The sequence below is a fragment of the Myotis brandtii genome, unplaced genomic scaffold (genome assembly GCF_000412655.1).
Source record: "Myotis brandtii unplaced genomic scaffold, ASM41265v1 scaffold434, whole genome shotgun sequence".
Taxonomy (NCBI): domain Eukaryota; kingdom Metazoa; phylum Chordata; class Mammalia; order Chiroptera; family Vespertilionidae; genus Myotis; species Myotis brandtii.
Window position 1 is genome coordinate 3,533,325 of NW_005366599.1, and position 14,829 is coordinate 3,548,153.

General features: G+C 43.7%; 1 protein-coding gene and 1 long non-coding RNA gene across 2 annotated transcripts in view; one reads left to right on the forward strand and one right to left on the reverse strand.

Annotated features, from left to right (window-relative positions):
* Positions 1–14,829, reverse strand: part of RERE (arginine-glutamic acid dipeptide (RE) repeats) — a 267,612-nt gene that overhangs the window by 68,537 nt on the left and 184,246 nt on the right. The window lies entirely within an intron of this gene.
* Positions 4,684–6,732, forward strand: LOC106727492. Its single transcript, XR_001363708.1, has 2 exons — positions 4,684–4,840; positions 6,222–6,732. It is a non-coding gene; the product is annotated as an uncharacterized LOC106727492 (long non-coding RNA).

A 14,829-nucleotide genomic window follows, 5' to 3' on the forward strand; every position in this document is an offset into this window, starting at 1 on the left:
ACCCTCGACCCTCGCGGTCCCTTCGGTCCCTTCGACCCCCCGCGGTCCCTTCCGGCCCGGGATTGTGGGCGGCTGCTCCCGCGAGGCCCAGGCATTAGGCGGCACCTCGCAAGGCGCCGTTTCACAACTAAATCACCGTGGAAGCTTCCCAGCCAATAAATCACCTGCCCACCGGGGGGAGAGTCCCTCCCACTCCCCGTGTTTGAGACCAGCCGGGCCGATTCAGTGAGGAGCCAGACTTGGCCTGCAAGACAGATCTGCAACCTCCTACTCCATTCCTCGAGGCTCTGCATTTTCAGATTTCACCCCTTTCTAAGAGATGACTCATCACTGTCAATTTTCACTATAATTCTTATAGGTCAAAGGAAAAGTCTGTCAAGGCACAAAAAAAGCAAGCCCTCCTCCAGTCTGGAAAAGAGTGACCTCGGTGACTTAACAAAAGTACCATTCTAATTACAGCCGCATCCTGGACTCCGTGCAAGGCTCCTCCATGGGGGACATGGAGAGGAACGAGGCTGCCCCGTCCTCAAGGAGCTCCATGGCAAATAGGTAAACAGATCAATCTCTGGGCCCTCAGAAAAGCATCAGAGGAACAAAGGGCTGTGGGTGGGGCTGGGAGGAGGAAGCAATTTACACTGCTGGTGTCTTAGAGGAAGTGACAAGGAAGAGCGTGAGCCTGCCAGGTGTGCTCAGCAGGGCTTCAAGCAAAGGAGTCAGCCAGGAAGGGCATACGGAACATTCTGGGAGCTGCAAGGAGGACAGGGTGTGCAGAAAAGAGGGCCAGCAGGTAAGACTGGAGTGGCAGGAGCGGAGCGGGCTGCAGAGAGCCTTTTAGACCAGGCTGAAGCCTTACGGTCCATGAAAAGACTGGATAAGGGTGGCTCCAGTGGCAGAGTGGCTGTGGCCTAGGGGCAGACTGGCTGCAATCCAGAGACCAGCTGAAGAGGCTGGTGAGATAACCCAGGAGTGAGATGAGGGAGGCCTGAGCTCGACCTCAGCCATCAGAATGAATGCTGCTTCATCCACTCTAAGTATTTACTGTGCACCCAGCACTGGGAGGAATTTAAAAGTAGCCATGGACCTTTATTAAAACAGATTCGTTTTTAGCAGGTAAGATACATGTGTGTGGAGTCATTACAGAAACATCTGGGATTTAATTCAGCCAAAAGCACAGACTGTGTAGTCCAGAGCGCCTTCCCCAAGATGGTGAGGCTCGCCCAGATCATGAAGAACTGACAGCATGTGCAGAGGTGGAGGGGGTTCGGAAGGCCCTCCATGAAAGACAGAGGTGGTTATAGGAGAGGAGAGTCTACACAAAGTCGAGGTGGGTGACCCGGCGTGAGTGTGATGGTGGAATTCCAGGACCAGGCCACAGGACACACGACAGCCCCCCGAGGAGAGGCCGGCACAATGGAGGCGGCAACTGAGGAAGGCTGACTCTAGAACAGCAGGCTAATGTGGTGGAGCTGAGCAAACTTGAGTGCAGATTCTGATTCTTCCTCTGGACATCACCCATTCAACTAATAATTATTAAGTATCTTCTGTATGCCAGGACTTTACATATATTAATTTAAAATCCTCGCAACCTAAAAGAAATGCATTATCTTCGCTTTACAGACAAGGAAGCTAAGGCACAGATGGTTACAGAGAAAAAGATAGAATTCAAACCCAGGCTCCAAAATCTATGCCCTTCACTGCCACGCCCTGTGTAAAATGAAGGCAAGAGTCTGAACCATTTTTAGTCATGGTACCATTATCAGTGACTGCCCTTTCCTGTTGGCCCTAACATCAAGTCACCAAGTCCTCAGTATTCTTCCTACGAAAGGTCTTTCAATGTCCTCCTTTCTTGCCTATTACAGTGCTAGTCCCAGGCCAAGCCCTTATTCCTCTCTCCTACTAGCTGGCCTATTAACCCAGCTCCCTCATTCAGCCATTTACAAGCCCCTGCAAGGAATTTCTCAAAACCACCAAGTTCACCATGAGTCCCATACTGTCCTGCTCCCACCCCTCTCTAAGGATAGCTTTAACCTATTCAGAGTGGTGGGAACACACCTTAGCTCTGAATTCAGGGCCCTCCAGGATCCTGTCTCTGTCCACCTTTCTAACCAGATGTCCAGTAATGCCAACTGATCCATGTTGCAACTGTCTGAACTCCAGACTCTGGGCTACCTTTTCTACTCTCTACAGCCTACTCAAGATACCTCCAGTTTACTTCAAACCCAAGTCCAACTCCCTCCCACTCCAAAAGGAAATTTCCCTGACCATTCCCTCCCATTCATCTGGCATTTATTTATTTGTATAAGGTCTCATGTACTAATAGAGTCTACGGCTCTGAAGACAGGTACTGTATCTTACTCTATTTGGCTCCCAATAGCATTAGGCAGTTGGAGCTCCCATGTTTCTGATATATATATATATACATATATATATATATATATGAAACAAACCATGAGATGACAGGTTGGTTGGGCTAGTGTGGTCACCGTGGGAAATAGTTAAAAATCAAAGGGTTCATTTTGAACTGTGACTTTCTTGGTTCCATGACATGAAACTCTCCTGATTTTCCTCATATCACCTGGCTTAATTCTCTATTCAACCTCTAAATGTTGGAGTCTTCCCACGGCTTTGTTCAAGGCTTCCTGCTGCTCTTAAACTCCCTCCCAATATATCTCCCACTGCACCCTGGGCTCTAAATATCATTCAAGATTCTTATGACTGTTCCCAAGGCTAAATCTATGGTCCAAACCCACTGGGAACACTTGCTTGAATGTCTCAGACATTTCAAACTGCTTCTAGAAATATGCATTTGACATCTGGTGGTGAACACAGACCACTTCTGTCAATGCATTTCAATGACTATGCTATCAAGTGCAAAGCACCATTGGCTCCACTTAAAAAAAAAAAAAAAAGGAAGTAAAAGCTTCATGTGGCCTGCACTGTTACTTCTCTATGGAAAGCCACAAGGCCTCAAAACTGGTAAAACATCTGCTGCTCAGAGACCAGCCTTTACCTTGTGGTTTACCAGAAATGTAGAGGAGCCTTTAAAATCGAAACAAAGCCAACCCACTCAGAGTTGGTCAGTGATCAGCATAGGTCAATATGTTAAACATTCCTTTCCCTCTATTAATTCATTTCCTTTCCCTCTATTAATTCATTTCTCTTCAAATGAAGACCTTAAAGTCTTTAAGACTAATTTAATAATTAACATTATCGATTTAAAAATAGACATGTCTCGGCATACCTTGGAGATATTGCGGGTTTGGTTTCAGACCACTGCAATAAAGCAAGTATTGCAATAAGTGAGTCATGATGTTTTCGCTGGTGGAGGGTCTTGCCTTCTATTTGTTAAAAAAAAAAGGGGGGGGGGCGACATCTGTGAGGTCTGCCTGTACTCTAAGCTTCTGAATGTCAGCTCACAGACATGGTCTGTTTCTTAGTAGTGGAGCTGAAATTCAGCATTTCCAGCGCTGAAATCCCAGGCCTCATGAATTACTTCTACATCCCTTACCTTTTCCGTGCTTGAGGTGTACAGATACTAGAATGCTAGGATGCCGAGGGTGAAGGGGAAAGAAGACTGTGCTCACTTAAAAGGCGGTAACGTGGGCTGGGTCCCTGCCGAGTGCCCAGCAGCCTGCTCGTCACGCTCCACAGACTTGCGGCCGGGCCACTCTCAGGACTTGAACGGAGGGGCTGGCGGGTGTTTGTTTCCACTTAACCTGCACGTGTTCCTTGGGAGCAGAAAACAAGTCCTTTGCTAGCTCTGAATCCTCACAGCCAGATGAGATCCAAATATAAATATAAACTTATTTATGGCAAGGAGACTATTCTTTGCTTTGCTTTATAAACTTAGTTTGTGGCTGTGCTCCAGTTTCACATATGTTGACATATAACATTGTATAAATTTAAGGTGTACATGTTAATTTGATACACAAATACTGTAATATGATTGCCATTGTAGTGATAATTAGAACCCCTGTCATGCTACATAATTATGCTCCAGTTTTTAGACAAACTGCTGTAGTTTTCCATTACTGAGTTAAAATTTCATATCATCAGGAGTTACCTATCTGTAAGTTCCTAGTAGAGAATATTTAATTCCTGGCTTTAAAAAAAGTGAGTTACCTGAACACAGTATTTACTGTTAACCTGTGTTTTAATAGGCTCTGGAAAGCTCTATTTCTTATTTTTGGTAGAATGCAAAGAACATGAGATTCAAACTCGGAAGTTCTGGGACCTAGTCTGCTCCTCTGTTCCATAAAGGAAATTTTGACATGGCTGTTTATGGACACAGCCAGTTTTGAAATGGGAGATACTTAATAGGAATAAACATAATTGGGTCACAATGCAGTAACATTTCTCTTATGATAAAATTTTACGTTCCAAAGTCCCTGGTGCTATTGCCGAGCCTGCCCCACGTCAGAGCCTCCCGAGCCCTGTGCCCATGGCCTACCCAGATGCTGACCCTCTCTACCCTCGGGGAGGTAGGGTGGGCCTAGGCTAGCAGCTTCGCTGTTATGCGTCATGATATGAAACCAGCAGGGAAACACCACTCTATGCAACAATAGAAACAGCTAACACTGAGTAGTGCTAGGGCACGTCTTAAGGGCTACGTGCACTGACTTACTGAAACATCACACCCTTCAATGAGTCAATCAGGGACTACTACGATCTCCATTTTCCAGAAGGAAAAACTAACCATACCATCAATCCAGGGTCAAGGGTGACATCTGTGAACACCTGGGAGCCTCGGGGATGGGTGAGGCCTAAGAATGGAGTCCAGGACAGGGTGCAGATCGCAGATGGTGCGATGGGCATCTGTTGTCTTTGTTTGCCTTTCAAGGTAAGTGTTCTCAAAAATCTATAAAAGTAAGTAAGGGCTATATTCTCATAACTTATTCTTGCCTCAATTTCTTCATCTTTTAAATTAGCAAAAAATACCTGCCTTATCCATTTCAAAAAATTATTCTGAACATCAAACTGGATAGCAAGGAGAAGAGTAGTGGGCTGGCGCTAAGTCCCTCACAGAGTAAGGTGCACTGATCGCTCTCATCTGCACCTGGAACTCCCAACATTCTTCTTCTCAAGGGCTGGATCTGACCTGTGTCCGCAGCAGAGAAGGGGGCAGGACGAGGGGACTGTGCCTCAGAAATGGCTAAAAAATAGCTCTGCATTAACTCCTGGCTGAGAGCTTTCACAATTAACTCCCACTGGTGAATTTTAACTAGTGCATCACAGTCAGAAACGCACACCAGGACTTCGAAAAGTGACGTCACTCAATCCTCTTACATAACTGTTTGGAAAACACTGTCGGTATTAAAATGATTCCCACTGTGAAAATGGCTCCTTCTGCTCTACCCTGTTTTCTGCACAAAATTTTATGTTAATAACTTACTGGTTCTCAGGGGACTGAAGAGCAGGCATATTTGCAAGTAAGCAATCCACAGTGCCCCCTCGCTCCCGGATAGAGAGATAAAAGTGCAAGCCCATAAGCCAGGCCGGGAGTCGGAGGAGTATGCCCACTGCTTTTCTGAAGGTCTGGGACGACAGAATCACAGTGAAGACGTGTCCTGAATGTGGGCCTATGTTAGTGAGGGAGCAAGGTGAAAAAAAGAGAACATAGATGCCAAGCAGATGAAGTGAAAGCCTTTCCAAACACTTGTATCACACAGTGCCCACGTGTCCACCAACGGCTCTTACTGACCAACCATTAGATGAGAACCTATTGCATTTCATCCATACGGTCTTGTTTGTTATAGATTCCTGTCACCGTATCTAAAACATGTTTCTTGCTGGAGGTATACTAATGATGCTGTGCTTTGAAAAGTATCATTTGGTTTTGGGTTTTAAATATTTAACACATTAATGAAAGGGTGACTGAGGAAAGCACTACTTTTTCAATAAATAGCACCCAGAACCAATTTGTCTGGGAGGAGACATGCCAGCAATCATGGTGGGCATTTCCAAGAGTCTTCGTATATTGCTCCTCATTTCTGACTACTTTGTAAGTAACTTTGAATTTACTAGCATTAGTCCAGGTTAACTACATAGTTACATTTGGATTTTCAACTGGACGGAAGGTCGGTGCCCCTAATCCTTGAGTTGTTCAAGGGTCAACTATAGTTAATAGTTTCATTAAACTAGTTAAAGTTTTAAAAAGGCAAACGGGATAACTATTTAAAATAATAAGCACATTTTTATTATGGTTCTCGCCTCTCTTCTAGAGCAGACATTTTTCTCTAGCTCAGACTTCACCTACACTTTCTATTCAGAGTATCATCTTTCACAGTCTCAACATGGACAGTCACGTGTCCTAGACCACGGCCTCCTCGAGGCTCTTCAATACACTCTCCAAGAGTAACTGGTTGGACCAATAGGACAGAAGTGATGCTGGTGGACTTCTGAGGCTTTTGCTTGGCTCTGCCTCTGCAGACACACAGCGCTGAGCCACCATAATACAGAGGCTGGCTCTCCGGAAGCCACCAGCAGTGCTGGGAGACCACACCGGGGTCGAGAGATGCCTAGAAGCTCCCGCTGTTCCAGCCCCCAGCTGCTGAGGCTTCCTGGCTCAGGCTCCTGAGTGAAGGCGCCTTCAAGATGGCTCCAACCCCACCTACCATCTGACTGCAACCTCACGAAAGCCCCTCAACTCAGAACCACACAGCTGAGCCACTTCTAAATTCTCATCCCACAGAAACGGAGAGATAATAAATGAATATTATTGTTTTAAGTTGAGGTAATTTTTTTATTGATTTTTTTTTTAAGGGAGAGAGAGAAACATCAATCAGATTCCTCCTGCATACACCCCAACTGGGGAATCAAACCTACAACCTGGGCATGTGCCCTAACCGGAATGGAACCCACCACCCTTTGGTATGTGGGACAGCACTCCAACCAACTGAGCCACACTGGACAGTTGAGGTAATTTTTACTGTTGGGCAAAATTTGTTATGCAGTAAGAGGAAACCAATATGAAATTCATTACAAAAACTACTAAAAACTCTACATTGTTAGTCAACTATTAATTAAATGAACCAGTAAACCAGCTTCCTATTAGACTTCTTCAATCTGCATGTCCTTTCACTGTCTATAACCTTACTCTGCTTTAACACATAGCTCTTATTACCATGTAACATGACATGTTTTACATGACACTAAATGCATCAGGAAATGTGTTCACTTCTGTATCCCAGCCCCAAAAGCAGCACTTGATCAGCAATCAATCACTGGTTGAATGAATGAATGAGTGAATCTGGAGGTGAGCTAACTTGGTCTTCCCAAAGCACTATATGATTTCCCAGCCACCTGCCCTCCGTCTTGACTCAGTGTCTCCTGACATGTGTTCACTGCTAAGTTTCTGACTCTCTAATTACTACTTACAAAATTGTTTAACACCAACTTTCCTGTCCACTCAGACGTACAAATCCCACCAGAGAAACCATACCGTCCCACTCCATGATGCCAGTTTAGCACCCAGAGTGAAGCTGGTAATTAATTTTTTCAACACACCTGTGTACTAAACCCTTTCCAGGTGGTCTCAAATGTCAAATAAAATTACTCCGTTTTTCATCCAAAGACCACATGCCTCATAGGAAAATGACCTCATGTCAGATGGTTTACATAGCAACTGAGCCCACTAGCAAAGGCCATGGAGCCATCCCATATATCTCTGTCTATATGATGATTTCATCGAGTCGGCTAAGTCCTTTCACTATGGCAGACCTAACAAAGCACTGCCACTGGGTGAGTATCAGAGCACGCTTCAGTGCATTTCAAGTCAAATGAGAGCTGGCTAGTTAAGCAGCAGCATTAACAGATGTAGGAATACCGCCAGCAAAATATCTCTGGCCAATTATGGCTGCCCAGCTACACCCAAATTAAAAATAACCCAATACTAACAACAGAGCCCACACAGGTGTTAGAGGCTCCTCCTCCCCCTGTGAGATCACTGATATCACCGTGGAGTCTCCCCGTAAATGTCCCTGTAAAGTGGTCATAAATAAGTCATTAAAAAGTTCACCTTCTTGAACAAGGTAGATCTCAGCAAAAAAGAAAGAGGAACAAACTGAAAAAAAGAAATGTGGCTCATCTGTAAGTGACAAGCCAATAAAAGAATAGAAATCTTTAGTGAAGAAGCCTTCTGAAAAAATTGTAATTAAGAGTCTAAATTAGTGGCTGCCCAACAGAAACTGAATGTGAGCCAAACATGTACCTTTAATTTTCTAGTAGCCATATGTTTTAAAGATAAAATTTTAATAATACGAGTTTCTAATGTCCATTTTAACTTGATCTAAAATATTATCAATTCAGCATATAATCAATATAAAAATTATTAAAGAATAGTTTGCGTTCTTTTTTTCCTACTAGGACTGTGAAATTCAGCATGTAGTTTACACTTACAACACATCTCAGCTTGGACTGGCACATGTGGCTGGTGGTTACTGAGTCAGGTAGCACAGGTCTAGAATGATCCTTATTTCTGTTTTGTAAAACATTAAAACTTCCAAAGCACTAAAAGTTTTCCATTAGGGAGGTAAAATAAATACACTGTTAGAATTATGGACAATGATATCACATAGTCTTAAATGAAATAAAATCACAAAAGCCTGTTATTTTAAATTAAATGAAATCTGTCCCCCAGAAGAACTCAGCCCCCCAGAAGTTATGATCTGCCCACAAACGGGAAACTGAGGCCCTGATGGGCATCAGGGGTGCACTTCCGCTCCCGCCATGCAAAGGGCTCCTGAACTTTGTTTCTCCTTCACCACAATCTGACAAGGGCCAGGGCTCCTCGTTTACCTTTGTTCACTTTAAAGGATCTCCAAATAGGGAGGGAAAATCAATTACTCCTTTAGGAAATGTCCGGGGATAGAGGGGAAGGGAGTGTATTTCAATTACAGAAGGCAACCTCGCTCCTAAGGCAGATCCCTGTCTAATGGTGGTCATTGTTTTCCTTTTTATTACCATTTGGTCTCATGCTGTCCCCATGCAGAACAACTACCACAAGGGTCTCTCAAGGGAGAGTCCCCACATGGGGTGCTGGTAATGGGCCCCACCATGAGGCTGCTCTGCTGGCTTTTGTTTGGAACAATAGCATTCCCATGATACCTCACTCTTGCTGAAAATATTGGTATTAAGAGAGCATGAACACAGCTGTGTGTAAATTACACACAGAGATTAGATCTGTATATTTATAAGGAACACAAACATACTAATAGCACAGTTACATACACAGTCGGGTACACTGGGCTGCATGGAGCGTACGGTTTGAGTTCCAAAGTATTTCTTTAAAATTTTCTAGAATGAAATGCTTAAGAAATGCTTAACCTGCACGTCAGGCTGAGGTTCTTCTGCCCCTCCTCCCATGCAGAATGCCCCCCCACAGATTCCTCTTCACTTCCATTTGCAATATGGGAGAAATTATTTGAAACTCTATGAAAGAGAAATCTCACAATAAAGAGCTTTAAACTTAACTTTTATAGTAAAAATAAATCAATATGGGATGATTTTCAGTTAAAAAGTAATAATTATAAATTGGGGGAGGAGGATAAGAGAAGGCAGTGTGGGCAGAAGCAGAAAGTGGGAAGAATCTGAAAGTTCAGAATTAACTTGTCCTGCAATGACAGTGTTCGCTTCTCTACACAAATGCATTATGTACAGAGAGGACGACCTGTTCATACCGCATGGGGAAGGCAGGGTTCTTTGCATTTTTCCGCTAATTTTGAAAAACAGAGAGAAGTGCACTCAGCATTATATATTCACTGCATTAAATCCAGATATAGACACGTGACCAGGAAACCTGGGCTCTGTTCTCTGCCTGATTCTATCACGGCTTTCAATGACCCAGGCGAGCCCTTAACATTCATTCCCTGGGCTGAGTTTCTCATGGAAAGATGGCATCCCAAGTATCCTAATTTACCAGATAAAGCACTAACTTTTAAATTGTTAAGTGTTCCAAGAAGGTAAAAGAAAAATAGTAATAATCCAACTAAGCAGAAATGTGTGTGTGTGTGTATGTATATGTATGTGTGTGTATATATACATATATATACATACATATATATATATATGAATGGATACATAATAAGCTCACTATAGGCCTTAATTTTATTCTTTAAAAGCTTTAAAAAACATGCTCCAACTGATACTCTTCATCTTTTATTTTTTCTTGGTGTGGTTTATATAAACTCCTGGTTTAAAATGAAAGAAAAGGTCCATTTCTGAGGCTTGGGTTTACCGTGCTTACAGTTCCACCAATAAATCATCTCCCAATCTGGGCTTGGAAAAGCACTGGCCACGGTTTGATTGCTCCAGCCCCAGGTTGCCAGGCAACCAACACAAGGGGGAAGTCTGAGAAGCGCTGACAGATAGCCAAGTGGCTGAAACAACAGACTTCTCTCTGTCAAAAATGTGTTTCAGAGAGCCACTTCCCCACCTCTGCTCTCTGCTAAACACTACACGATTGTAAAATCAAAATCAAAAGGCCACTGTAATAAAAACACTTCCTGCTCAATTACGAATTGTTAAAAAGCTGTGGGGAGGCCCAGATCACACAGTGTATGGCAACAGAAATGTGATACTGTAAATGAGATAAAGTCAGCAGCATGCGAGAAACCTGATCTAAATGCAGCTCTGTGGCTTCGGGTCAGGGGACCTGGTGTGTGGAGCAAATCAGCTGCCTAAGAAAGCACCAGAAAGAAAATAATGAATGTTGAAACGTTACAGAAACAAACCAAACAATAACCAAGAAGCCGCAGGTCCCCGTTACTTAATGATAAAACCAAGAACATGCGCAATTGTTGTGGAACAATCTAGAGATAATGAAAGTTTTCTCTCTCTGGGCTGATTTCTTGTGTGGGATAGGGCAAGGAAGATCAAGGACCCGCAGGAACCACGCCCCTGGCGGATGGGCAGGTGGGTGGGATTCCCTAATGCTTGACAGTCACCTGGATTACAGGAGACACGAATGTCCTTCAGATGATGCCTGGTAACAACAGCGGGTCTGAGGTCTGACATCTACGGCAACATCTGCAACACCTCCGGTGCCTGCCCCGAGCAGTAACCGCCCCAGTCCCGCCGTGTCCCTGCTATGCAGCATCCTTCCATGAAACCCCTGTCCTGACTGCCATCCAGGACTCCGGGAACTCTCTGTGGTTATTGGAAGAGGTCAGCACTAAGAACAGGTTCACCTTTTTTGTGCCACGGACCCTTTAGGCAGCCTGGTAAAGCCTAACCTCTTCCTAAAAATGGGTTCTAAATGACTAAAATAAAATGTATGGATTAAAAAGGAAACCAGTTATTTGAAAACAAGGTACCAAAACATTAAAAAAGGTGAATATGCAGACCTTATTGACAGTAAGAAACCAAGATCTCTCAGAGGGTTTTGGTTTCTATGGATGTTTTTTAGGGGGTGGTGTTGTTTCGTTTTGTTTTATAATAAGAGCTTTGGCATTATGACAAAATGGAGGGCCAGGACAGCAATTTATTCATCACTTAAGTTACCAAAGCAATGCACAGCCTGGCTCACTGCCCAAAGCTGACCAACTCGGAAGGTGTGCAAGGCTCCCGGGCTGGCCCTCTCCACGCCACCAGCCCAGATCCCACGGGTCCTGCCTTTTCAGGGCCCAGATGAGGGCCTGGCAAGAAAAATGCGTAGGTCTATTTTCTGCAAACTGGGGTGTACAGACACAAAAGGCTTTAAGGGCACGTGGACTCAAATAGTTCTAAGGCAATATTCATTTCCCAGCCTTCAACTTTCACGTTTTCTTTCCCAGTCATCTACCAAGGAACCAACTCTTGTGCAGAAGGTGAAGGGCCACCCTCCTCTCACCTCACAAGCAAAGGCGTCCCTCTCCCACCTGGGTGCTTAGCAGCGGGGCCTGTGCAGAAACTCCAGGGCAGAAGCACAGGTCCATTCAAAACACAGGTGTGGATGTGGACACAGAGACTAACTATGTTCACCATAAGAGCCTTAAGCAACTCAGGTACTTTCTAATTCTTTGCTTTCATCAAAATTGAAGGAGGGTCTAGAGAAGGTGTCATCTGATAAACTACTGAAAATATGTCTGATGATAAATTATATTTTTGGCATTACAATGTAAAATTCAAATATTTTGGTAACACTGTAAAAAATTATCATTCCCATCTACTTGTTCATGTGAACAAGATTCCTGAATATTTATATCTACAAATAAATAAATAAGAATAAAACAGATACAGAATACGGCCTCAATTGAACAATAAGTAATATTCATCCAAGAACTAATGTGTTCAAAAAACTCAATCCATCTTATTGCCAATGAATAGTAAAAAGTAAAATTTTATCTACATTTATAACATCTTGTTTTGTTCACCTGTATACTAATAATTATTATAACACTATAATTATTGGAGAGAATTTTTCTTTTAACACTCAGCTTTATTTCTAAAGGAAATCACAGTATGTACGCATATTTTGATACACATACCTTTTTGTTCAGGGAGTATGGAAGGCTGATCTGGTAAGACTCTCAAGCACAAAATGCTTTACATTAGGAATAAAGTCTATGGGGAAGTAGATTCAAAAGCTACTAGTTATGCCCTGGCTGGTTTGGCTCCGTGGACAGGGTGTCAGCATGCAGACTGAAGGTCCTGGGTTTGATTCTAGTCAAGGGCACATGCCCAGCTTGTGGGCTCGATCCCCAGTAGGGGGCGTGCAGGAGGCAGCTGATAAATTATTCTCTCTCATCACTGATGTTTCTTTCTCCCTCTCCCTTCCTCTCTGAAATCAATAAAAATATATAAGATTTTACTGCTAAAAATAGCTCATTCGTGTATTTTCTTTCTTTTTTTAAAATATATTTTTATTGATTTCAGAGAGGAAGGGAAAAGAAGAGATAGAAACATCAATAATGACAGGGAATCATTGATCAGCTGCCTCCTGCACGCCTCCTACTGGGGACTGAGCCTGCAACCCGGGCATGTGCCCTTGACTGGAATTGAACCCGGGACCCTTGAGTCTGCAGACCGACGCTCTATCCACTGAGGCAAACCGGCCAGGCTCATTCGTGTATTTTCAAAATAGGTAATAATGGGTATAAATCGCAATGATATTCAAAATACACTAGATATATTTAATAATGATGGGACAGTTTTATTTCAAATGTCAGATATTACATCCTAATGATGAAAAAAAGCATATACCATTTTAAACTTGGGAGGGGATATAAGCTTTTTAAGCAAAATTCTTTTAAGGGCTTCATGGGGGGGTTAACTTTATATCTAAAAGGAAGACAGACACTCAGGAATTCTTGGGAGCGCCAGGCACGCTTCCACATTTCAGGTAGACTAGAGTCTGGTTTTACCTAACAGAACCAAACTAGGATCACTAAAAACACATTCTAGAACCAAGACAGATTTTATCACAAAAGTGGGATTTATCAGGGTGATCACTTCGTAGATTACATGTCTGATCACTGGGTTGTACGACTGAAACTAATATAATATTGTATGTCAACAGCAGTTGAAAAAATGTTTTAGTTTTTTGAAGTAACTGTTGTTCAATTACGGTAAAGAATATTCTTCGCATGAATTTCAAAACTGGGTGTGACATCTGTCTGTTCAAGAAGAGTGAGAGCTCAGACTCCTCAGTGAGCAATTAAAGTGCTCAGCAGCCTCCATCCGGTCACTCCAGCCCCAGCGCCCAGCCCCCCAAGTGTCTGGATTAGAACTTGTGTTAAAATGGACTCTGAGGTTTCATTTCAGTTCATGGGAGACCGTGCTGTGCTGAACAATGTCTACAATGAGTGCAGGAAGGAGGAAGCGGGTGGCACTTGGTCTGCGTATCTGCCACCGCTGCCCCAGAGTCAACTACAGCCAGGCCCTGCTGCTCCCCTCACATGCTCCAGTTGTTTGGGGTAAAATAAATTGATACGGGATGATTTTCAATTAAAAATTACAAAAGTTCCTGAGTCTTATAAGCATTTATCTCGTCTTGCCCAGAACAGTTTATAGGCTGTAATAATCTCCCACCTCAGTCTCTCCTCACCATCCGCCACCTGGGGGTCCTGTGTATTGACCACTTACCACTGGGTGACCCTGAGCACGTGTATTTACTACCTCATGCCCATACTGTCTCATCCTCCTCTATGCTGCATTTGCTGTGTACCCCGCATGGAACTTCCCACACGGTGCCCAGCACTGGGTCCGGGCACCCAAGTCCATCACTATCATTAAAGTCTCTCTCCTCAGGGTGGGGTGGTCTTGTCTGGGGTCATCTGGCAGAGTCCCTTCCACATACAAATCGTGTTTCTTCAAGGACAATTCCTATTATCAGTACCTGAACCGTCCAGGGCCAGACAGGGCCTAATATTAATTAATATTCTTGTTTGTAAGAAAGAAAATCACTGACTTGCCCAAGGTACAGCAGCTGGTCCAAGGCACCGACTCAACCAGAAAGGCTTGCCAACACCTTCGTTTCCTATCACCAAACTTTAATTACATTACTAGTGGGTAGTTTCCTACATGCAGATGAGTAGTTATCTAAGAAAAGTAGAAGTGATGAGAAAATGTAGGGCGGAAAGGAGGAGGAACCGGAGTTTCTTGTTTTGGGGCATATCACGAACATAAAAATACCCGGCCCAATGGCAGCAGACATTCGGAGGAAAGCTCCCACCAGCGGTGGGTTGTCACAGCCTCCCCCAGGCGGCAGCAGATCCAGGCTGCTCTGACTACAGCAGGCAGGACTGGTGGGACCTTAACGCGATCTAGGACAGGTAACAGTGAAAACAATTCTTGTGGCCTAATAAAGGATGAAAAGGAAATGTTCTTTATAATGAGGAAATGAATCATCTA